The 26625-nt window shown below is 42.9% G+C and overlaps 1 protein-coding gene across 3 annotated transcripts in view; it reads left to right on the forward strand.

Moving 5' to 3' along the window:
• The window catches only part of FGD4 (FYVE, RhoGEF and PH domain containing 4), a 123738-nt gene that overhangs the window by 36235 nt on the left and 60878 nt on the right, over positions 1 to 26625 (forward strand). Inside the window, exon 1 of one of the 3 annotated variants that reach the window (XM_048501023.1) lies at positions 1546 to 1706. The exons of the other annotated variants lie outside the window; for them this stretch is intronic. The gene's annotated coding sequence lies outside the window, so the exon portion shown is untranslated. Of the gene's footprint in view, positions 1 to 1545; positions 1707 to 26625 lie in introns of those variants that run through there. 3 annotated transcript variants of the gene reach the window in all.

Genomic DNA, 26625 nt, shown 5'->3' on the forward strand with positions numbered 1-26625 from the left:
GATCAAGATTATCTAATCTATATACTCCTTCCTCCAAATGTGCTTAAAAGGACAAAGCCTGCTCTTTTGTTGCATAGCTTTATTTGTTTTTAAAAAGTTTACCAACACCGGTATGTTGTCATCTAAAAGTTCCCCCTCCCCTTTCAGACGGGCAGAAAAATAGCTTCTGTGACTTCCATTCTTTTGAACTAATCACAGTCAGTGGAGGTTTTGTTGAGCCTTTTTCAGTAGGCTATTCTGTTGTTTTATTGTAAGCTTCCTTGCTGTATCAGATGTGGTTAGGTGAGATGTGGTCTGGCATGGATAGCCCAGGATCGCCCAATCTCACCAGAACTCAGAAGCTAAGCAGGCTTGACCCAGGCAAGCATTTGGATGGGAGACCTCCAAGGAAGACCGGGGTTGGGATATGGAGGCAGGCAATGGCAAACCACCTTGGAATGTCTCTTGGCTTGAAAATTCCATCGGGGCGTCACCATAAATCAGCTGTGACTTGACAGCAGAAAGAAGAAAAGGAGAAGGTGTGATGAGCTTCAACACTGATCCATAGAGGCTTTTCCAGACTTCCTATTTGACCAGATCTTAATATTTGTAATTGAGAAAGGAGGTGACTTTTGGCTGCTGAGCCCATTTTAGATTTGGCAGGTGCAGAGGCAGATTAATCCAGTAGGGGGTGTCAGACTGAAAGCAAGCAATTATGGTGCTGAATAAATCCTAAAATCAGAAGATGAGTATTTTAAAATGCAATTTCAGAGTACCATATGCACACAGAAGATATGCAAAGAACCAAGTTCACTGAGTAGCCCAAACCATTTTTCCTAGCTAATTGACTTGGGTTTCCCTCCCTTTCATCCAGCATATTCCTATATACTTTAAAAGTACCTTGAGTATCTGACTATTGTTCCCATATTTTAATGTGATTTATCATAATCTTGTTTGGTTTGCTTCTAGCACTGTACAATTGCATGCACGGCAGTGAAATTAATTAATCAGAAAGTATGGTTGAGTGAACATAGTTCTTGCCCATCTGGAAGTCTCTAACCTAAATAATAAATTCTGCTGCAGGATTGGGACTCCGTAGGAGCTGTCGACAGCTCACTTTTAGATAAAGCTTTGCACTGTAGTTATTTGAAGTCGAATCTCATTATGAGGGTATGATGTTTAGATGTGCTTGTACGTTTCTGCTAACTGCCTGGAGCCTTTACGGTGGGACAGGAAAGAGACTGAAATCAGATCAACGATCGTTATATTGGAAAACAGTGCCTTTCTGGGCAGGAGCACACCGCCAAGGTTAAACCTGATTTTTGTTTATTCTGCAGCGTTGTTTGACATGGCAGAGCACCTGCTAGCCCTGCCTGTTAAGTGCTAAACACTGTATGTCCCCGTCGTTAAGGATTTGCAAAACTGAAGCACAAAGAGTGATTGTTACCAAATAAGCAGTAGTCACACTCTTCTACCAATAGCCTTAGAAGGGTTGGTTACCATGGAATCCGCCATCTGTTCACTCCCCACTGGAATGTGATTATCCGTGCTGTGTTGGGAACTGGGAAAAGCAGGGGGGAGTGTGTGCTGCCTGCAATTATCTGCAATGGAGTGTGTTAATGGAAGGCTTGGATTAGCTTGCTGAGGAAGCAAGAAAGGTGCTTTTCCCCCCCAGCCAAAACCATTAGCAGTTCCTGTGCGAGAGGAGAGAGTGCGGCTGGTATAAGGTAAGCATTAAATGCACAAAATATTCTGTAGTTTGCTTCATTAATGACAACAAGGATGGGGATATCGATATTTGTCAATGAGCTTTATAGTCGGCCATTCTTTCTGTAGATGCTATCAGCCAGAGGGTGGGTGCACTTCTAGATAAGAGTGACAGTGTTTGCTAGGGTAGGGGTGAGGAACGGCTTCTTTTGTCTTCAGCAGCTTAATTCTCTACCTTTGTAAGGAGAAAGTCACAAAAAGCCGGCTCTAGCTGGTTTTAAAATACCCCTTGTGTACTTGAATTTCCACCCTGAAGGATTTGGTGTACCTGCATTTTATGGGGTAGTGATAGCAATGAGACTGTTGTGTTAAAAATATTTATTTGGGGTAGCTTATTCATAGGTACCAGGAGCACAATAGATAGGTGGTTTCCATTGGGTACTTTGTGTGGGAGGTGTGGATGTTGCAGAGAACGGTGGTGACTGGGTATGAGGCTTGTTTCTCTCTGAAACATCTCTGAATTGCTCTGCTATAGGGCAGTGGCTCTGCTCAAGTTTTGGGGAACGTGGGAACACTGTGACATGCTTTTCATGGTAAAATTGTTTTTAAAAAATAGAGCCACAAAGGTAACTGATTTTCATGGTGCTTTGCTGACACTGCCTTTATAAATGGTGTGTGTGTGTTTGTATATGGTGGTTAGTGGATGATGCATGATGAGTGTTTTTATGAACAGATAATATACTATAAGCTGGATCAGGAGGCTTGCTTTTTTCCTTAAAGCATTATTGTACCAAAACAATTCATTATGGAACAGCGTCACTTCAAGGGTTCCTTTCCATATGCATCTCTCCCCCCACCCCCTGTGCAGACTTTTATGCAGCATTCATTTTGTTAAGGCTACCGTTATTATTTTGTTGAGGGGAGAAAGCATGCCTCAGGCACCGTTTAATTAAGCTCCGCCAGGCTCTTAATTCCAGCAATCCTACCGAGTCTGCTACAGTGCTTCAGGTATTAAGCTGGTCAGAGAATGGGAGGAAACTGGGAAAATGGATCACGAGTCTGGGAAACAATATTTGGAAGTATCAGATACAAACCAACAGATTTTTTCCCCCATCCAAGTTAATTGATCGCAGCCGTGTATGCCTTTAAATCTGTTGCAATATGAAAGTGATTTGATGAGAGCTCTAATGCTAGAGAATACCCTTCACATAGGCCCTTCTACAATCTCTCTGTGGTTAGCTGAGGGTGGCTTTTTCTCAAGGAGTCCTCTGTGCAGCAAGCATGAATGGCAAGGGCATCTGCTGGCTATTCCTTAGCTGTGGAACTCTTCTTCCCTGAGGGATCCAACAAAGCCAGATCCTCCAGGGACTCTGCAGAAACTTTTGGTTTTGTTCTCTGATTGCATGTTGAGAAGGAAATACATGTACAATGGCCAAGGAGGGAGGAGATGTCCTGCTTTAGAGAGTTGTATTTTTCAAAGTGTATCATTTCATATATTTAATACCTTAATCTCGGTTCTTAAATGTTGTTATTTGCTTCACCATTGTGGCAGACTTTTTTTAAAAAAGCTTTTTTATTTTGCCTTCAAGTTGTAGCCAATTTATGATGACTCTATAAGGTTTTCGAGGCAGAAGACATTGAAAAATGGTTTGGCATTCCCTGCGTATGTGTAGCAGCCATATACTTCCTTGGTGGTCTCCCATCCAAGTATTAACCAGGGCTGAACATGCTTGGCTTCAGGGATCTGATAAGATGGAGGTATTTGTGGGGCAGGGGGCGTCAAGTCCCATCTGACTTAATGGTGACCCTTGCTGGGGTTTTCAGGGCAAGAGACGTTCAGAGGTGGTTTGCTGCAACCTGCCTCCATTTCACAACCCTGGTCTTCCTTGGAGGTCTTCCATCCAAATACTTGCCAGACATGACCCTGCTTAGCTTCTGAGATTTGAAGAGCTCATCCTAGTCTGGGCTATCTAGGTCAGTGGTTCTCAACCTGGGGGTCGCGACCCCTTTGGGGGTCGAACGACCCATTCATAAGACTCTCTGCATCAGTGTTCTTCATCTGTAAAATAAATAAATGTTAGGGCTGGGGGTCACCACAACATGAGGAACTGTATTAAAGGGTTGCGGCATTAGGAAGGTTGAGAACCACTGGTCTAGGTCAAGGCTGAAGTTTGTTTAGTTGCTGTTAAACGAGGGCTATTTTGACATGCTCAGAGAACAGGTGGGCGGCATGGAGCCTAGGGCTGCCCACTCCAAGTCGTGAACTTCCTAGAAATATGAGGCTGGAGCTTGGGAAAGGTGGAGTTTTGGTAGGGGAAGGAGTTCAGCAAGGGTATATATGCCATGAAGTCCAGTCTCCAAAGCTGCCATTTTCTCCAAGGAGAACTGATCTCTGTAGACCAGAAATTAGTTGTAACTCTGGGAGAACTCTAATCCACACCTTCACCTGTGGAAATGAGGTACAGAAATATGGAGAAGATGGGGATTTAAGAAGTGCTTGTGATGTTTCATTTGACTGAATCTCCTACATTACTAAAGCTAGAATCAAACACAGGGATGAAATAAAAAATGAGAACATGGGAAGTTTTTGAGGTAACTGAATAGAGAGGTCAGGTTTATTTTTTTTAAAGCTATGCCTTCCCTTTTCTGTTCTGCTTTCGTAAATAGCAGTTTGTATGTGTGGTTGAAGTTTAGGAGTTCCTCTTCTGCATTGAAGAGCTCCAAATCTTATTGTTTCTTGGTTAAGAGAAAACCAACTTGGTGTTTAATCACTGCATCAGGTGATCCTTGCAAAAGTATTTAAACATGCAATTTAAGATCAATAGTATATTTCACTAAATAGGAAAAGAAATAAAATACTGTGGAATGTGCAGTTCTTATATTCTTTAGAGATCATTAAGTTGGCCTTGATCTGCACATGAAAGGGTTTAAGGCCAGTCAGCGCTTAATTAATGAGGACAAGCTAGCTGTGTTTATATATTAATCCATTCCACTTCCTCTTTATTTGGAATCCCAGAGAGCATGAAGAATATAGAAGGATGTGTTAATGTATGGATGTTAGTCTTGCCTTCAGGGGCTTTCCAATAAAAGTGAATAGATAAATTTGGGGTGCATTTTCACATAACTGTTTTTTTTTGCTCTCTGTAAATTCAAATATTCTTTTTACTGCATTACAGTGGGCTCAGGAACTGAATGGTGAGCGTCAAGGTCAGATATTTTCAGTGGATAGCCATGTTGGCCTATGCTAGAACAGCTAGATTTGGGTCCAGTAGCACCTTGGAGACCAGCAAGATTTTCAGGGTATAAGCTTTCAAGAATCAAGTTTCCTTTACATGGAAGTCCTGTAGTTTTTGTTGTAGTGGGCCTTTTTAGTTTAAGACACCAGCACATAACAAAGTTCCTGCCTCATAAAACCTGCGTGTTATTTCATCACTGTTGAAGCAGTATGCCAACAGGGGCTGTTTTACGATAGTTGATAGTTCCAAGTCTGCAGGGCTGCTTTTGAGCCTTCAGAGGGAAGACGTTCACATGGAGAGACAATTCTCTCCAGGGAGCAGCATTGGCGTAGTGGTTAAGAGCAGGTGCATTCTAATCTGGAGGAACCGGGTTTGATTCCCCACTCTGCCGCCTGATCTGTCGAAGCTTATCTAGGGAATTCAGATTAGCCTGTGCACTCCCACACATGCCAGCTGGGTGACTGTGTGCTAGTTACAGCTTTTTGGAGCTCTCTCAGCCCCACCTACCTCACAGGGCATTTGTTGTGAGGGGGGAAGGGCAAGGAGATTGTAAGTCCCTTTGAGTCTCCTACAGGAGAGAAAGGGGGGATATAAATCCAAACTCTTCTTCTTCTTCTGAACTACCACCTTCCCAGATAGCTGTACACAACATCTGCGTTGATTTCTATGATTATGAAACCCCCTTTTAAGCCACTGTGTCTGAGTAAATCACAATGGTTCTATGTTCAGCTCCCAGGTACAGGTGTCCATTTATAACAAATATTGCCCCCATGTGATCCCAGCAACAAACCTGGTGCCTGATCTCAGTGTTTCCAAGATTTTTACTGGGGGTGGGGCCGACCCACTAATGTGAACCAGGGATGAACACAGCATAGCACTACGCTCTTGCTGAAAAAGTTTTTTTTAAAAAATATTCATGGAGTTACATGTTGCATTGTTCTAGGCACACTGAACAATGAACGGTTGTTGATGTGTATGTCTTTCTGACCCTGTGAATTTTGACTGAACAAATCCAGTTTTGATCCAAGTAGATTTCATTAATTCTGTGAATCTATTAATGCTGTGAATCTAGGCCTATGTTCAGAAAATAAACTAAGATTAATATTGACACTAATCTTAGTTTATTTTCTGAACATAAGGGAATGCTGTCTTTTTTTGGTAAATGTAAACAATAAATGTGTACAGATGCTGTGTCGTGTATGGAAGAGTTAATGGCTGAAATGAAGTCTGACAGTGAGTAACTGAGTTTGACTCAATGTATAGAAGCCAACATGAATGGCAAGTAAACGGACACAATTGTTTCCCACAAACAGACAAGGCTTTCTACTTTTTCCTTTGACACATTATTCTGGAATGCTGTCAGCTTTGACTCAGATTTGTCCATTGCTCCCAGACGGTTGCTTGCAGATTTTTTTTGTTGCATTTTCAAGGTCTTAATGCAGTACTCATCATTAAAAGCCTGTGAGATCTTGGTCATGGGATCTTCTGTGCCTCAAGGTTAGAGTTGGAAGTCAGCTAAACCACTGTTTTGAAAAGGAGTGGTGCCCTTCGTTCAGGAGCTGTTAAGTCAAACCGAGTGATAACGGTGTGTGAAGGATATCGGAGGGCAAAGCTATTGAGGTGGTGTTTGCTGTTACTGGAAAATCTGTAAATCTCTGGGATCTAAAACTGATTGTACTCTTACAAGTTTTAGAAAGCAGTTGCTTTCTAAAATGTCAGATAACAATGGCTAATTTCCAGCGGAAGGGTGGGGGGATAAAGTAAGGAGGGAGAGAATTTTAGCATGTAACATTTAGAACATGTAACATAGCAAACCCTTCTACATACCAACTGAAATAAAATAAGTGCAAAACATCCCTAAAATTAGACCATTGTATACATTTGGGACTATGGCTGCATCCACTGTGGTTGAATATGACAATCAAGTTGTAAATGATTGCTACAGTAGCAATAGGCTACATCCATACATTGCTGAGTACACTGTTACATCTTCTTCTGCATGGAGCTTTTGCTCCCCCTCCAGTGGCAGCCATTTTTTTATTTGGCTTTTGCATGGCATCATTGTGGGTGTGCTCACCTTCTGGATTTTCCTCAGCCTCACTGGAAGATCGTACCGAAAGGGAGCATGGGGAAATAGTGAACAGCAAAGTGTGCATTTCTCCACCTCCCAATCTGTTTCTGCAGCCATTTCTCCTCTCACCTACATCCCTACCCCCCACTACTGGTGGGCTTTTTGTCAAGATTTTAAATTATTGGTTGTAGGAATACCATTATAGTGTTAACAACCAGTGATGATAACACCTGGCAAAAAGCCTGCCAGAGGTGAGTATAGGTGTTCAGAGGTGTTCCTCCCGTTGGGCAAAGTGGGCAGTTGCCCTGGGCGCAGCCCTGTGTGGGGCGCAAAAACTGCAGGTTCGTTTGGGATTTTTTGTATTTCAGTGTTTTTCCATTTTTGGCCTGCAGAGGGCGCAGTTTTTAGGCTAGCAGCACCAAAATTTCAGGGATATCTCAGGAGACTCTCCTGATGCTATCACCCAGGTTTGGTGAGGTTTGGTTCTGGGAGTCCAAAGTTATGGACCCTCAAAGGTGTAGCCCCCATTTCCTATTAGCTCCCATTGGAAACAATGGGGGATGGGGGCACTCCCTTTGGGAGTCCATAACTTTGGACTCCCAGAACCAAACCTCACCAAACCTGGGAGGCATCATCAGGAAAGTCTCTTTCTGATACCACCCAGGTTTTGTGAAGTTTGGTCCGGGGGTCCAAAGCTACGGACTCCCAAAGGGGGTGCTGCATCATCCATTGTTTCCAATGGGAGCTAACAGAAGATGGGGGCTACACCTTTGAGGGTCCATAACTTTGGACCCCCTGAACCAAACTTCACCAAACCTGGGTGGTATCATTAGGAGAGTCTCCTAAAGATACCCTGAAAGTTTGGTGCTGCTAGCTTAACAATTGCACCCCTGACCGCAGGCACCTCCCAAATTTCCCCAGATTTTCCTTTTAAATCCCCCCGCCTTTGACATGGATTTAAAGAGAGAATCTGAGGCCCCCAGTTTAAACATTGAAAGTGATGCTGTTTCAGGGTGGGGGAGAATCAACCCCAAAATAGCATCACTTTCAATGTTGTTTAAACTGGGAACCCCAGATTCTCCCTTTAAGGTGGATTTAAAAGGAGAATCTGGGTTCCCTAGTTTAAACACCATTGAAAATGATGCTGTTTGGGGGTGGATTCCAGCATCACTTGTTTAAACTGGGAGCCCAGATTCTCCTTTGAAACATTGAAAGTGATGCTGTTTCCCCCAATTGGGGGGACTGGATACAACACCATAAAATGTTTTCATAGCAGTAATAAAACATTTTGAAAGCATTTTGAAAATGTTTTCAAAAATTATTTCTGCTGTGTGGCATAGCTTATTGCTGTGTTCAGATTTGTGAGTTGGGGCATGTTCTATAATGTGATGGTGACTTTGAAACAACCTGGTGTAAAAAATCATTGCTTGGTCACAGTGGGGGAGGGTGGCTGCCCCTGGGGGTGCCAAACTCCAGTTTGCCTGGATACGCCACTGGGCGTAGCTACAAGGGGGGTGCGCGTTGCATTGGGCACGCGCCTGGGGGGCATCAAACTCAGGTTTTGCCCAGGGCTCCCATTTGCCTAGTTACGCCACTGTAGGTGTTCATAAACACATGAAAGCATGGAGAAAATCCCTGTGTTCAGGCTACATTTCCATCACAAATTGATTGTATTCACTGTGGCAATGAGAGCAAAATGGGGACTTGACCCATGTGGATGTAGCGTGTCAGAGGAGGGTAGACAAAAGGAATAATATTGCCTGTAAATTAGTGAGGGGAAGTGTGTGATGTTTTCAGAGGGGTTTATCCATCACAATTCAAGTTGCCAGTTTACTTTATATTAAGCAGTGGCTTTCAGATTTTTAACAATTTAATATTACTTTTGTCATTCTTCTCTGTGTTGTGCTCTTTAAAACCACTGTGTGATAGTATGAGTGTATGTATATTGAATCTTCTGTTACAGATTTTATTCTGGACGCATTAAAACGTGTCTGTTGATTTACTACTACTAACAGGAGGACCAAGACACGAAAAGGGGACTGAATCATGGATAGTATATCCATACATATTATCGTTTTTAATGTCAGCTAGCAGAATACTTTCTTCTTATTATGTTGCTGAAGCATAATAGCAACAAACATAATAGAAACAAACAAAAGAGAAATCTTGTTGCTCCTTAAATGTTTGCAGTGCTTTATTGTGTCATAAGGTTACACAGATTAAAGTCAACTTTTCAGTTGATAACAAAGATTTGTGTTTGTTTTTAAAACACATTTACATGTGAGCAGATGGGAGCGGTAACAGCAGCTGCTTGCTTTGTTTGGTGTGCAAGTGTCCGTTTAAATTGAAATTGGACATGGTCAAAATGTACTATGAATCAAAAGTAGAATTTTCTCTGTAATTTATCATCTTTGTCTATCAAATTTAGCGATTTAACAAAGTATGCCCTGAATAGAGTCCACAGAATCTGGCCCTGACTAAATACACAGCGCACTGATCTTTTTTAGTCATAAAGTTGGAAGAAACCCCAAGGGCCATCAAGTCCAACCCTCTGCCACGCAGGAATGCACAATCAAAGCACTCCTGACAGATGGCCATCCAGCCTCTGTTTAAAAATCTCCACCACCCTTCAAAGCAGTGTATTCCACAGCCTTTACCTTTAGAAAGTTCTTCCGAAGGTTTAGGTGAAATCTCTTTTACTGTATCTTGAACCCATTACTCCTGTCCTCGTCTCTGGAGCAGCAGAAAGCAAGATTGCTCCCTCTTCAACATGACATCTCATCAAATATTTAAACATGGCTACCATGTCAGCCCTTAACCTTCTCTTCTCCAGACTAAACATAACTAGCTCCCTAAGCTGCTCCTCATAGAACATGGAATCCAGACCGTTTACCATTTTGGTTACCCTCCTCTGGACCCGTTCTAGCTTTTTAATATGCTTGAATTGTGGCACCCAGAACTGGACACAGGAGAGGTCTGACCAATGCAGAATAGAGTGGCACTATTACGTCCCTCGATCTAGGCACTGTACTCCTATTGATCCCAGTCAAGCCAGGTGTCACCCGTCTTATATCTGTGCATTTCATTTTTTCTGCCTAAGTGCAGTCTCTTACATTTATCTCTGTTGAACCATTTTGTTAGTTTCAACATTAACCATTCTCACATCCCTTTCTTGATCATACAGCCTTGTGAATTCAAAACATCTATTGATTAAAGCTTGGAGTAAACGCTACAGATAGTTGTTCTGCTCTCAATTTACCGGTGGTAATTTTCAAGTTTGATGTGTATTCTGTAGAAATTACTGTAAATCTAACTCAGATGGGGAGGTATGGAATATAAATCATTAAGCTGAAGTTGGATGGCTTAAATAAATTGTGCATAACTCAGATCGTTGTCCACTAAATATCTGTATTATAGGCTTTATTAAAATTGATCATTTATCTGCCTGTTTTGGCAGGTAAATGCAGCTTGTTGGCTTGTAATAACACAAATTCGCGTTGTGTCCCTTGCATCAGGCCACCTCTTTTTCTGTTGTCTACCTGTGTTGCATTACAGTTTTTGTGCTTTTTTTGCTTATTACACAAACAGGCATCAATTGTATATAATGTTAAATTAGTCATGATTGGAAAGGGCTCAGTTTGCCTCATAAAATTTCTCGTGCCTGAAATACGCCACAAGGAACATGCATGTATTTTCTTACCCAAAAACCAAAATCCCCTGCCAGCATGATGGGAACTATAGTCCATAACATCTGGAGGGCCACGAGTTTGACACCTGTGCTTTATAGCTACCAGTTCTAATTCTGTCATCACATGGAAGGCGAATCCGAGGAACTAGCGAAGATAGTGGTAGACAAGGAAGAAGTTCTGGCAGCCATTGATAAACTAAATGCTACCAAATCCCCAGGCCCAGATTGCATTCACCCAAGAGTTCTTAAAGAGCTCAAGCATGAAATTGCTGATCTTCTCACTTTAATATGCAACTTATACCTGAAATCAGGCTCCGTCCCTGAATACTGGAAGATGGCCAATGTCACACCAATCTTTAAGAAAGGATCTAGGGGGGACCCGGGAAATTACAGGCCAGTCAGTTGACATCTGTTCCTGGTAAATTAGTAGAATCTATCATTAAAGATAAAATTATAAAACATATAGAAAAGCCAGACCTGCTGAGAAAGAGTCAGCATGGCTTTTGCAGAGGCAAATCCTGTCTTACAAACTTACTAGAGTTCTTTGAGAGTGTAAACAGGTATGTGGATAAGGGGGAACCAGTGGACATTGTCTACTTGGATTTCCAAAAGGCTTTTGACAATGTTCCTCACCAGAGACTATTGAGAAAACTCATCAATGAAGGAATAAGAGGGGAAGTCCTCCTATGGATTAAAAACTGGTTGAGAAACAGGAAGCAAAGAGTGGGTGTAAATGGGAAATTCTCACAATGGAGAGATGTAAGGAGTGGGGTCCCCCAAGGATCCGTTTTGGGACCAGTGCTCTTTAACCTATTCATAAAAGACCTGGAAGTAGGTTCTTATGTTCTTATGGGATGAACAATTATGTTCTTATGTTATGGGATGAACAATTAATTTTCACCCTGGATACTTATACTGTTTTGAAACCTTTTTTAAAAGAGTCATCTTTCACTTTGGGAGGGTAGATGCTTTACATGATGATATTGTATTAGATAAATTTAGGTAACTCATTCACGTTGATGCGAGAACTTGGGGAAATGATTGCTCTTTCCTCTCCCATAACTTGGAAGTAAAGATATTCTTCCAAACATGATGCTGCATCTGGATAAATATAGAGTTTTATTCTTTTTTTTTCCAAAGGCCCTTCAGCTGTCCTTAAAAAGTCTCGTGTCCTCTATTGTCTGCATATTGATCTGAATCTATTCCAGGTTGTTGTCAGTCCACATCTTTGACTGTACTATGCAGAATACTTTACTCACAAAGAGGTATTCCAATTCTTGGTTAAAGTTCCAAGATTGTTTCTTCTAACTCCTGGGAATAATATTATTAAAAAAATAACATCACCTAAAATAGCGTTGTGCTTCTGTGCTGTTAGATTATTGACTCGTATTCCAGGCACCAGAAGTGTTGCTGCATCAGCGGTTTCCTCTCCTGCCCCCACCACCCTTGCTAGTTCATTTCCAGTGGACACTCCTTTATATTTATCAGGGTTGAATTCCACATTGTGATTACTGGGTCTCCTTTCCATCTTGGTGAGATAAATTTGAAACTTAGTGTGTTATTAAAAATCTCAATTTCAGTCCAGGAGCAGCAGACTCCAATCTAGCAGTTATACAGAAGAACAACATAATCACCCCCTGAAATTAAAAAAAAAAATCTCCTCAGTCTCTTGGCTTTGTGTGTTCGGCTAATAGAAATATAACATTCATTCATTGATGTAGATTCTAAGTTGTGATTGAATGAGTACAAGAATACTTTGTTCTGCCAGCTCTAGAACACCACTGAATACATCTTCCTGACCTTCCTATTTCAGTCTTCCTTTGCATGTGGCTTTCCTATCTATTCACCTGCCTCTTCTTTTGGTGGGTTGCCATTCCCAAGCTTTTATGTTTTGCAGTTAATAAAAACATTTCCAACCTTGAAATACAGCAAGTATGCATTCTACTAAACCCTTGAATAGCTTCCTTATCCTACAGGTTCTTTTAAAAATATATCATTTTACAATGTATAGTTGAAGGCTTTCATGACTGGAATCAAATGGCTGTTGTGGGTTTTCTGAGCTGTGTGGCTGTGGTTTTTGCTCCTAACATTTCACCTGCATGTATGGCTAGCATCCTGAGAGGCATGTCACGGTAAGATGCATTTCCGTGGATGTGTTTCCACATGTTACTGCTACACACTTCTAAAGATGCCAGCCATAAATTCAGACATGACATTAGGAGCAAAAATTACCAGACCTTGGCCACAAAGCCCAAAACAACCACAACAGCCAAACAGCCAATATCTTTTTACACTTTAGAAATAAATGTAACATGTCTGTAAATTCCTATATCTCATTTTCAAGAGAAACCTTTTTAAAAAGACACTATTTTCATGACTTTTGTTTCTTCTGTGTATTCTCTTTGCTATCTCAAACGTGCAGTAATTTCTCAGCCAATGTTTATAATCTCAGGTGATATGCTTAAGGGGAAAACCCCCCAAAGACTTGTGGTTTGGAGCTTTATTAGGTTTTGCATGCTGATTTTGAGCATGACTGTTTCTGTTGTTGCCAAGTAGAATATGATATTGATCTGTCTTTTCTCCATCAGTGGCCTGGCAAATATGCCTGGAAAGTTCATAGGCAGGGCATGACAGAGATGAAAGTTGTATTGGCCCCTGCAAAATCCTAACAAAAAAGAAGATCATGTACCTCACTCAAAACCCATGTGAGAGACACTGTTCCCTTTGAAGGTTGAGCGTAGAAGGAACCAGTTGGTAGTCTGAACAATATTTGAGATAAATTTGAGATGATGCACAGTGTATAGTCAAATTGAGGACAAATTGGTTAGCAGTCTTTCTCTACCTGGTATAAGAAGTCTTTCTCAAGCTTTCCCCATCCTGTTGATGTCTCTCTGTTTTACAACCATCTTTTGTTATTGTCCCCACATTTGTCAGCTGGTATGTTGCCTCTGCCCTGACCTGGATAGCCCTGGGCTAGCCTGATCTTTTCATATCTCAGAAGGTAAGTAAAGTTGACCCGGGTTAGTATTTGGATGAACAATCTCCAAGGAACACTGTGGTCATGCCACAGAGGCAGGCAATGGCAAGCCACCTCCAAACATATCTTATTACCTTGAAAACCCTGTGGGGTTGCTATAAATCTGTGATGGCGAACCTTTTCGAGACCGAGTGCCCAAATTGCAACTCAAAACCCACTTATTTATTGCAAAGTGCCAACGCAGCAATTTAATCTGAATAACCCCCTCGAGCAGGGGCCAGCCTGCTGTAGCCTCCAGCAAGTCTCACATGCATCACTCTAGCATTTCTGCCGCCTCGCTGTCCTCCCCCCCGCCCCGGGCGGCAGCCACCAGGAGCACAGGCACCAGGCCCACCAGCCGAGTCCTCCCTGCTCGCTGAGGTGCATGCACATCAAGTCCAGCGGCCCAGGCCAGCCTAGATGGGGGGGCAGTTTCCCCCCACATGACGAACTCTGTGCACATGTGCCCACAGAGAGGGCTGAGTGCCACCTCTGGCACCCGTTCCATAGGTTCGCCACCACTGCTATAAGTCAACAATGACCTGACAACACAAAAATTATTATTTCAGATAAGGATGTTTCACTGACCTGTCCTCCATAAATTTGCCAGATATTTTCTTGAAACCTTTTAAGCTTGGGTGAAGAAACCATTCCTTAATGTGGACTTCAGAAATTAAATTTAACTAGGTGACAAGTGTTTCTGTCACTTCTTTTTGTGATATTAACCTGTCTTCCACCACAGTTGGTTAAAAAACAGGAAGCACAAGAGCAAGAATCAACAGTTTTCACAATGGATGGAAATTAACAGTGGAGTCTCAAGGTATTTGTATTGGGATTAATGCATACTCCAGTATGCACACAGATCTATTATTGCAAAGTAAGGTAACAAAGCCCAGGCAGCAAGGGATAAGAATGTTACATTTAAGAGTAAAAATTAGAATAAAATGTCAAGATAGAGTGATATAGACCATTCCCAAGGGGTAATGATTTGGCAAAGTGGATCCAGGCTGCAGAAGAGCCCAGGCTGATTGTGAAATGTTTTCAAAAGTCTCATTTCAACTTTGCCAATAGGAAAGTGGAGCCTGGCTTGAATGTTAGATTTGCTGTGGAAAAAGCAGACTAGTTCCAACTGGTTAGAGTTTTGCATTCCTTTTTCTGGCAGTTTAGGAAAGGTGGACATAGTTTGCCTTGAACCACCCCTCCCCCCACTAATAAACAGGAGTCTAGTGACATCATCTGTCTAGTTATTTGGATCAGATAATCCCCCTTAGCACCTGGGAGGAAGCCCATTTGCTTTCCATCGTGGTGTAGTAGTTAAGAGCAGTGAGACTCTTCAGCTGGAGAACCAGGTGTGATTCCCCACTCCTCCACATGAAGCCTGCTGGGTGACCTTGGGCTGGGTGATCACAGTACTCTCAGGACTCTCTGAGCCCCACCTACCTTGCTAGGTGCCTGTTGTATGTGTGTGAGGAAGGGAAGGCAATTGAAAGCAGTTTTGAGACCCCTTATGGTTGAGAAGAGTGGAATGTAAAAACCAACTCTGGATTCAAGCCCCTCCAAGCTTTCCTTGACTACTGGAGGAAGCCTGCAGAGATCTGAGTCCTGTTGCCGCCGACTTGGTAAATATATTGTGCAATCAGGGGCTAAGTAATCACAAAGTGAATGACTGACAAAGGACAAAAATATCTAACCACTTAGGCAGTGATTGGCTAGAGAGTCTAAAGTGGCACTAATTATGCGGTGAACGAGATCTTGGCATCGAAGTGGGAAGCTTAACAGAACTGCTCATTCAGTGTACTAAAGAAGTGACAGGGTAATTCATTTTAATTTGTTATTAGTAATTACTGGAACGGGATTGTGATTGACTATAATAATATTAGGATATTTGCTGTTATGTAAATCTATGATGCAGCCACCTGTGTACAATTCTGGTTATCCCTTCTGAAATGATATCATCAGAACACATCAGAAAGCACAGCAAAGTACAGCTTTGGGCCTTTCTGCAGTGGTAGAGAACATGTTGAATATATACATGAAGTACGCTTAATCATGTTTGCATCTCAGAGAGTGCTCTTTGTGTTGTGTGATCACTGAATACTTTACCTTCCAAGATAAAGTGTGAAAATAAGTCCTCTGGCCAAGGTACAATCCTAAGAACACTTTACTAAGAGTAAGTCCCGCTGAGTAGCCCTGCTAAAAATGGCTGAGTAGCCCTGCTAAAAATGTTAGCTCACTTTATTCTAGGCATAGCTTTTGTTCATTTAAGTCCAAATTCGCCAGTGTGCCATCCACCACTACTTGCCTGACACTAGCAGAGCTTTTCAGAAAATGGGCAGGGCCATTGTAAATCAGGGTTTGTTATTGGCTTATTCAAATGAAAGGGCGTTCCACAGCTGCAATAACAGCTGCAGCCATTTGAAGATCAAGAGGACTGGTAAACACCTGGATTTTCTCTAATGTGAAGCCCCTTTCCAATTGCAGGCCTGTGTTCCCCTGAGCTTCTTTTGCAAAGCAAAGAGGGCGTTTTGTTCTATTTTAGAGCTCAAAGAGGTAGGCTGCTATATGAGGGGACATAAGCGTTCAGGAGTAGCAGCATACCCACTCCAATGTGGTGTAGTGGTTAAGAGCAGGTGGATTCTAATCTGGAGAACCGGGTTTAATTCCTGAGTGGCAGAGGCTAATCTGGTGAATCAGATGTGTTTCCGCACTCCTACATTCCTGCTGGGTGGGTCACAGTTCTTTAGAATTATCTCTTTCCCACCTACCTCACAAGGTGTCTGTTGTGGGGAGAGGAAGGGAAAGGAGCTTGTAAGCCATCTTGAGTCAGTTTACAGGAGAGAAAGGTGGTGTATAAATTCAAACTCTTCTTCCTTCTCCAGACTTGCTGTTCTGGATCATGCTTCCAAACAAAGTTGAAATAATATTAGCCTTGAGAGATCAGTTACTGTACTCTGCATAAGGCAGTTTCATATGTTCAGCATGACTGCCATGAAATTGTTTTGCAAAGCAAGGAGGGAGGTATTGTGCTTGGTTCATCCTCCTGTGGCAGCCATTTTAGATTTGGCTCCACCTCTTCTGGCAGCCATTTTGGGTGGCTCTTACCATTTCTCTTCAGAATTCTGAAGTCATTTTCAGGCTTTAAAAGGTTAGGGGTTGTAGGAATGTTCGGGAGATATGTTTGAAATAAGGTGTTTAGCCACCTCCTCTGTTTTATGACAGACGTTCTGTGTACTTCCTGGAGGCTTCACTTGGCAAACTGTAGCAATATTGTAAAATACAAGGCTGATCAGCCTCTTCAAGAGACATTTGTGGTGGAAAACTGGAAGCTAGTTTGGACAGAGGCTTCATTATCCCAGAAGTTACTACAGCACATAAATCTAAAAGTTTGAAAATTGTGGTCAGAATGAGACTTTCCTGCCTATCGTGGTGGTCAGTGGTTTTATTCAGACTTTCTGTCTGTCCTTTTAAAGCCATGGTTTGTTGCTTCTTATTAAATGCTCTTTTGTTTTGGTCTGGAATAGAGCAGTTGCCTGTCTTGTGAGCCTATTTCCCTTTCAGACTGCCTGCTTTTGTGGAGTGAGCAATGTGTTGGCCTCATTTGGTGTGAAAGGCTGGAATCTTTCCAGAAGATCTCGTTTATCTGCCTAGAGATGTTTAGTTTTGCAAACTGGATATACTTTAAGCATTGTGCTACAACATTTTACAGATCAGGCTTCCTGTTTTTCTTACCTGATATCTTATATTATGGTTTGAAAGGCTGTTGTTGTTGTTTTTAAACCTTCCTATTTACTGGTCTATTTTGTGCTATCTACCATCTCAGACTGCTAAGCCATTTCCATTAATTGGGCTGACAAGTGAGGTACCATCCTGATTCATTCCCAACTCAAGTGTATCTGAAGAAATATGCACACGTAAGCTTATACCAAGAATAAAACTTGGTTGATCTTAAAGGTGCCACTGGACTCAAACACACACACACCCCTCCGTAAATCTTGTATGACACTGAGAGTGCTGGAGGCCAGTGAACCAACTTTTTAATTTTTTAATAGTATTTTACTCGTTGATTGTCTGAAGTTGCTTTGTTTTCCTTTTAAAAATTGTTCAGTGTCAAAACTGTCCACAATCTCTTGTGCTGGACATTTACTTGTGGAGGCTTTTGTTGCAAACTAGAACAACCTCTTGAGTTTACTAACCAGGGTCTCTTCTTTTCATAGGTGGTTTCATGTTGTGAAATTTGTTTGATCCATGTATAACTTCTGCCTGGTCAGTTCTATAGGGCTGAATTAAGAATACAGCTTGCAAGAGAATGCAAGTTAGAATCTTCCATTATTCAAAATAGTACAAAATGATCTGTATAGCTAAACATGTAGGTGTAACAGAGCATAGAAACTTGCTGAGGATAATGTCTTTGAATTCAGTTAAGTGACTGTTTTGCTTAATACAACTCATTTTATTTATTTTTTATTTATTTTTAAACTTATAGACCGCCCAACCCCCGAAGGGCTCTGGGCGGTGAACAACATAAAATAACAATAACATAATAAGCTATAAACAATTTAGGTTAAATTGCAGCAAATTAATAAACACAATGCCCACAACATCCTATTAGACTCTCCCAAAAAGGGAGAAAGAGAATGGACCCATAGATGGTAATGGGCCCGGAATATAGGAGGGGACGGGGGGCACTCATATCAGTGGCTGGACACTCCAAAAGCCCGGCGGAACAACTCCGTCTTTACACAGGCCCCTCTGGAGACTTCGCCCAAGATCCACGCGAGGAGCCCGGACAGCTGGAGGAAGAGTGTTCCACCAGGCAGGGGCCAGGGCTGTAAAAGTCCTGGCCCGCGTGGAGACCAGCCGCATCATTGAGGGGCCAGGGACTACCAGCAAATTGGCCTCCGCTGAGCGCAGAGGCTTAGTAGGGGACCCTATGGAGTATAATGCAGTTGGTCCCGAAGAAGGTGCCTTAGAGGTCCCAGGCCGCTGTAAGGCCCAGCGCTGCAAGTACCCAAACCTTGAAGATGATCCGGAATTCAACTGGGAGCCAATGCAGACGACGCAGTATTGGTTGGATGTGGTCACGGAAGGCATTCCCCGTGAGCAGTCGGGCCGCCGCATTTTGGACCAGTTGTAACCTCCAGAGCAACCGCAAGGGTAGGCCCGTGTAGAGCGAGTTACAATAGTCCAGCCTGGAGGTGACCGTTACATGGATCACCGTGGCCAGGTCTGCGCGGGAGAGGAAGGGAATCAGCTGCCGGGCCTGTCAAAGATGGAAAAACGCAGCCCAGGTTATATGGGCCACCTGGGTCTCCATTGAAAGAGACGAATCCAGGTGGACCCACAGGCTGCGGACCGAGGGGGCCGGCACCAATAAGGCCCCCTCCCACACCGGCGGCTGAAAATTCCCACCCTCCCCCCCACGACCAAGCCAGAGGATCTCCGTCTTCGATGGATTAAGTTTTAACCTGCTCTGTTGCAACCAACCAGCGAATGCCTCCAAACAGTGCTGGAGAGCTGCAGGGGCGATGACCACTCCCCCCCTCCATCAACAGAATGAGCTGAGTATCATCAACATACTGATGACAAATCAGCCCAAAGCTCCGTACCAGCTGAGCAAGGGGTCGCATGTAGATATTAAATAACAGCGGGGTCAACAGCTTCCCGAGGTAATTCCACAAATGAAGTGGGCACTGTCGCCGGTAGGCTTCGGTCCCCACTACCACACTTGCTGACTCCGCATCCCGGAGGAATGAGGGCAATCCATTGAAGGACAGTGCCCCGCACTCCGCGAAGTGGGCCAAGCGGTGCGGGTCAAAGAGATGCGTGGATGATAGACCATGTCAAACGCTGCGGTAAGATCTAACAATACCAACAGCGCCGATCCGCCTCGGTCAAGCTGCATACGGAGCGTATCTGTGACGGCGATGAGAACGGTCTCCGTCCCGTGCCCAGCACGGAAACCGGACTGGAAGGGATCGAACGCCGATGCGTCATCCAGGAAGCCCTGAAGCTGCTCCAACACCACTCTCTCAATTACCTTCCCCAGAAACGAAAGATTCGAGACGGGGCGGTAATTGGCCAGATCGCCAGGATCTAAAGATGGTCTTTTTAAGAGTGGGTGGACCACTGCCTCCTTCAACCCACCCGGAAAGACTCCTTGCTCAAGGGAGCCATTGATGATCTTCAGTAGCTCCTCCCAGCAAAGCTTAACAAGCTAGAGGACAGGTAGTAGGTCTAACAGCAGCCAAGGCCCTGTCAACAGCGGCTTCGGAGAGCAGGGAAAACTGGGCAAAACATGGGCCTGAAGACGGCAAGGGAGCCTCCAGTTCACTAATTGTAGATAAAGAGTGGGGAAGGTCCTGGCGGAGTGATGCGATTTTATCTTCAAAAAAGCTCATAAATGCCTCACAGCTGATAGTCAATTGAGAATTTGCAGAACCCTCCGACAAGGAGGTCAAGGACTGAATCACACGGAACAATTGTGCCGGGCGAGGGCTAGCAGATGCGAGAGAGGAGGAGAAGAAAGCCCTCTTCGCCTCCTTCATCGCCATCTCATAGGCTTTCATAAACGTCCTGTAAGATGCTCGCGTCACCTCGGTGACCAAAGTCCAACTTTTCTTGTCTGCCAAGTGCTGGAATCTTCAAATGCAGTCCCTTTGCTGAGAGGAACAAACTGGACATCATAGAAACCGGGATTCAGGCTTCAGCTTGAAAAATACTGCGCTACAGTAACAATATGATTCCAATAATAATGTTAATCATACTCAATTATCCCCTTTCCAGCTAACATTTTACATAAATGCTAAGTAATAACAGCCCAGAATTGTATACTGGACTCTCCCTGTCCTACCGTTCCATTCACTGACTCTGTTGGGCTGAACCAACTAGCCCATGGGGATTACATACATTCTGAAGTTTAATGTTTATTGATTATTGCTTCACATTCATTCCTGTGGTAATGACAGTCATGTCTGCCTCTAGAGAGGCTTTTTTACAGCAATCTTCTGGGCTCATTCATTATAGTGCTGAAATAAAATTTTAATCACTGTGGCATCCTGTACCAATTGGTTTATAGCTACAATAGTTTTTAAGGTAGAAATGCAGATGTCAGTAATCTCCAATCAAGTGGTGATGTCTGACTGCTACAAACTGAAGTGTAGTTCATAAATAACACCTAACGAAGGTGATGATAGTCGCTGCTTTAACTGAGAACAGATCTTGAAATGCAGGTAAAACAGTTAGCAGAAGCGTACCTTTGGTGCGTTAGCTGTCAGCTTCGTCGGGACAGCTTTTAACGCAGAAGTTTATTTCTGAAACCATTTTTTGTGGCTTGGGTCACACCAATCCATATTTTGCATGTACAAACGTTAACACCTTTATTCTGTTAGTGGTTCTCAACCTTCCTAATGCGGCAACCCTTTAATACAGTTCCTCATGTTGTGGTGACCCCCAACTCCAACATTTATCCATTTTACAGATGGAGAACACTGATGCAGAGGGTCTTAGGCGACCCTTGTGAAAGAGTTGTTCGACCCCCCAAAAGGGTTGCGACCCCCAGGTTGAGAACCATTAGAAGATGCCATGCTCATCATTTTCAGTCATACAGGAAAGATTCTCACTGTTCATCGTGAGTCCTCAATCTTCTCCTGTACTTGTGCTCTCTCACCAGATCAATCCGTACGATCGCCAGTGAAAGTGTCGCAAGCACATTTGTGGACTTCTCAGCATTTATTTATTTATTATTTATTTATTATGAGATTTATAAGCCTCCTCACCCCCGAAGGGCTCGATTCTGTATCTACTGGGGCTCACAAATACAACTGTGATTACTCAGTTCTGGTGGCCAGCATGTTTTTAAAAAACACTTTATCCCTTCCAGCATCCTTCCCACCTCCCCTTTGACAACACCAGCTGTTTGGAGTAATGTGTAAACAGTTTCAAATCAAAGTGCTCTACGTTCAATTCAGTTTTGCTTGATAAAGTCCAGGAATCAGCTGGCGTATGTGAAGCCTGCACACATTGGAATTTGCCCCATCCGTATGCTATCTTCATGCCCGGATACTTAGTGTTGCAACTCAAAATGAGGCAGCATCGGAAAATGGCACAGGGGTGCCAGGTGTGTAGGAAGACGAGGCTCTTAATTACTGCAGGCATAAACTGGAAAAAAAATCATTGCTGTTTAACCCAGAGATTAAGTATTAAGTAATTCTTGCATGAAGTACAAGTAGACTGCATTTCGATGTGCTTTTCAAATGAAGGTTTAAGAAAACAACAAGAAAATGTAGCATAAAAGAACATTGTATGTTCCCTGTAACACACACAGCTCATTCTCTGCATATAGGAGGGCATAAGAGAGTGCTTTCTTCCCCATTTGTCACTGTTTAGTGACAAATTGATTAGTGTCAAGCACACCGTAGCCAGTCCCTGGCACTTCTTTTTTTCAGGAAGGCTTTCCACAAATCCAGTGCCTACATTAAGCAGCTCCTGTAACATTTGCTGCCGCAGACTTCACAAAATGATGCCACATGAGGCTGAAGTGTGGAACAAATGTCATTTTAATACTTTGATAGCTCAGGTGTCAGATCCTAGAAGCTAAGCAGAATTGGCCGTGATCAGCATATTGATGGGAAACCACAAAGGAAAACCAGTGTCACTACACAGAGGCAGATAATGGCAAACCACCTCTGAAATTATCTTTTCTTGAAAACTCCATGGAGTTGCCCTAGCCCAGTGGTGGCCATGCTGACAGGGGCTGATGGGAATTGTAGTCCATAACATCTGGAGTGCCAAAGGTTCTCCACCATGACCCTAGGCTGACTATGACTTGGCAGCAAACAACAACAGCAACAACAGTTAATACAACAGATCTCAAAATGACAGCTGCCCTAGGTTTTAATTTTCTATTTCTGTTTGCCAAGACTGGTTCCTTCCCATACATCCCCTTGAATATTTTGACTCCTCTTATCTTCAAATCTTTGCCCTTCCTTTCATTTCTTCAGAGCCCTGGCACATTTAAGTGCATCAAGGGCCTATAGCCGTGGTGGCGAACCTTTGGAACTCCAGATGTTATGGACTACAATTCCCCTACAATTGGCCATGCTGGCAGGGGCTGAGGGGCTACAATTGGCCATGCTGGCAGGGGCTGAGGGGAATTGTAGTCCATACCATCTGGAGTTCCAAAGGTTCGCCACCACTGGCCTATAGGAAAACGCGGATGCTGAAGTAATATGGAGGGACAGAGCGGCTCTGTCAGTAGCCAGGCATATTTTTCAGCCCTATGTGAACGTCACTGGTCTTTGGGGAAAGAGGAGAAAACAACTCAAGCTGCATTCCACTGAAATTACTTCCTGGCAAAAGTAATCTCCGAACCACTTGCAATAATCTTTGAGAAATCCTGGAGAACAGGAGAAGTCCCGGCAGTCTGGAGGAGGGCTAATGTGGTCCCCCATCTTCAAAAAAGGGGGGAAAAGAAGATTCAAACAATTACTGCCCAGTTAGCTTGACATCAATACCAGGAAAAATTCTAGAGCAGATCATTAAATAGACAGTCTGTATGCACTTAGAAAGGAATGCCATAATCACTAAAGTCAACATGGGTTTCTCAAAAACAAGTCATGCTAGACAAATCTTATTATTTTTTTTGATAGACTGACAAGTTTGATAGATGAAGGGAATGATGTGGATGTAGCATACCTTGATTTCAGTAAGGCCTCTGACAAATTCCCTATGATATTCTTACAAAAAAGCTAGTCAAATGTGAGCTAGACATTGGTACTGATAAGTGACTTTGTAATTGGTTGACTGACCAAACCCAAAGGGTGCTCACCAATGGCTCATCTTCATCCTGGAGAGAAGTGCCTAAATGGGGTGCCACAGAGTTCTGTCCTGGGCCCAGAGCTATTCAATATTTTTATCAATGACTTGGATGATGGAATAGAGGGCATGCTAATCAAATTTGCAGATGACATCAAACAAGGGGGGGTAGCTAATATCCCAGAGGACAGGGTCAAAATTCAAAATAATCTGGACAGGTTAGAGAGCTGGACCAAAAATAACAAAACTTCTGGTCTTATGCTGGACCACTTTGGCAGAGTGCTTTCAGCAGTAAGATCTATCACTTGCTTTCTGGACCCATGCCCTTCATGGCATGGTGAAGGTCAGCTGTGAGACCCCCATGCTGGAAATTGTCAACTGCTCCCTATTGCAGGGAGTCTTCCTGGGGAGGTTAAAAGAGGAAGTGTTATTAGATCTCACCGTAGCATTTGATGTGATTGATTATGATCTTTTGGCCCATCTCCTCACTCATGCTGGGATTCGAGGTAGATCTTTAAAATGGTTAGCCTCGTTTCTCCAGGACCAAGTACAGCAGGTAACAAATAGGTAGGGACATCCCCGAGGTACCCACTTATCTGTGGTCTGTCATAGGGGCTATCCACTCCCCAGTGTTTAAAATCTACATGTGGCTCCTGGCAATTATAAGGAAATTCTTAGATGTAGGTGCTGAATTTTACTTTCTGTTTGAGCCATATAATCTAACTTGGTTCCCTTTCTGGAATCCAATGCATTGGTCTTGCTGATTTGAAATTAAGAAATATAGTAAAATTTATTTATTTATTTTATTTATTATTTAAATTTATAGACCGCCCCATCCCCGAGGGGCTCTGGGCGGTGCACAACACTATCTGTATACAATATGTAACAAGGGTCACAATAGTGATCATATTTACTAAAATCCATTAAAAACCATTTAAACAGCAGTCAAAACAATAATAACAGCGTCAGTTGTTCCGCTGCGTGTGCTGTGCCGTGCTGTTCTGAGAAAAACCTTCTGAAGGTGTCACCTGGCAAGTGGGCATTCTTTGTTGTGACACCTACCACAACATTCCTACCACAATGTTCCACACCATCTCATTCCTATCGTGTGGAATGGGGTCCTTGAGGATACCTGAAATCTTCCACATATAAATCATTTTGCTGAATGGGAAAAGCAGATATGCCAGGCGGGCATTTTTATAAAGGGATTGGAACTGTAGTATAACGTCTCAGGCAGATTCATTTGTAAGAGACTAGGACTGTAGCCTGTTTCAGTGTTTGTATGTTATCACCTTGCTTTTACCACATTGTTTTCTACCTTTATAATATTCCTTTTACATTACTATATGTTATGCCGTAGGCAGATTTTTGTAATCCCTGCTCTATAGCATTCTTTGTTGAATGTCATATGTTGCCTGAATAGTTTTTTACGTTATGTTAATCTGCCTTGTATGTCGGCAAGAAAGGATATCTATAAGTGAAGTAAAAGATCAAAAGTGGAAGATGATTTATCTGTTCATGATTGGAACCCCTGAGTTTTTGGGGGCCTGGTGCATGTGGGAAAATACATTAAGCAGCACAGTCATGTTTGTGTGAAGGTCATAAAGACTGGGAAATTCCTGGAGTATCATTCAGTGTGGGGATGTTTTCACCACAGCTCTACTGAGTATTGGTGGGGATCAAGGAGCACAGCTGGCATCTTTGGTCCATGAGCTATTTTTGAGTTTTTGGCTCATATCTTTTGAATAATGGTCAGAACAGAGTTAATGCAAGACGTCTTTATCACAGAGGCTCCTTCTGCACATGCAGAATAATGCATTTTCAAACTGCTTTCAGTGCTCTTTGAAGCTGTGCGGAATAGCAAAATCCACTTGCAAACAGTTGTGAAAGTGGTTTGAAAACGCATTATTTTGCGTGTGCGGAAGAGAGAGAGTCTTTGGGAACAGCATAGGATACAATGCTGAGGGTGTGGTGTGGAATCAGCAAAAAATGACTGTTCAACTTGGCTTACCATGTTCCTTCCTGGGACAGGGGATCCCTTGCTCCCATTTCCCACTGCCTGTCTTGCAGCTGGTAGAAAGAAAAGCAACATCAGATGATAGCATGACATCCCTTGCAGGGAGAACTTGGGTTAGTCTCTAATTCATGGATGGTGTTGAGAAGTGCTGTTAAGTCACATCCAACTTATGGCAATCCCATAGGGTTTTCAATGCAAGAGATGTTTTGAGGTGATTTGCCATTGCCTGCCTCTGTGTAAGCTGAGAGTTGTGAGAGAATTGTGACTGGCCCAAGGCCACCCAGTAGACTTCAGGTGGATTAGAGTTTGCTGCTTTTAACCACTACACCGTGCTGGCTTTCCTCTAGCTCAGTGGTTCTCAACCTTCCTAATGCCGCGACCCTTTAATACAGTTCCTCAGGTTGTGGTGACCCACCAACCCTAACATTTATCCATTTTACAAATGGAGAACACTGATGCAGAGAGCCTTAGGCGACCCCTGTGAAAGGGTCATTCGACCCCCAAAGGGGTCGCGACCCACAGGTTGAGAACCCACTGCTCTAGCTCAATACAAGAATCTAACTGCAAATCCCATGCTTGGGACTTGGTATGTTCATAATCTTAATTTTGTTGCTATGAAGCGGGATCACTGTAGTTTCTTGTTTAGTTGTAGATTCATGATTAGCTGTACAATAAATAGCTCTCCCTTAGTCAGCATGGCTGAATAAAAAATCGTAGGCTAGTTTGTATTGGATTAATGAGATGGCCAGCACGCTCTCTTAATCGCTTTCCTATCCACTTATCTTTTTAGTCTACCACAGATAAAGCAGCTGATCTCTTGCTCACTTTTCAGGAAGCCGAACTTTCGAGGAATGGCAAGCTTTTAGTTGAAAGTTGAGTAGTTTTCATCACTGGTTAAGCAGTTATCATCTCTTATACTGAGGACTTCATCTCTCTGTAGCTGTTTCACAGTATTATAAAGACATACGCTAATGATCTTTTTCATGTGGCATTGAATAGATGCAAGAGTTTACCTTTGATTTTGTCAGTTCCTTTTCTGAGAAAAACAACACACAGGGTGTCTTTTATTTGAAAGAGTTGTCCTTTGATTTCAGAATT

This window comes from Sphaerodactylus townsendi, linkage group LG06 (genome assembly GCF_021028975.2).
Source record: "Sphaerodactylus townsendi isolate TG3544 linkage group LG06, MPM_Stown_v2.3, whole genome shotgun sequence".
NCBI classification, from domain to species: domain Eukaryota; kingdom Metazoa; phylum Chordata; class Lepidosauria; order Squamata; family Sphaerodactylidae; genus Sphaerodactylus; species Sphaerodactylus townsendi.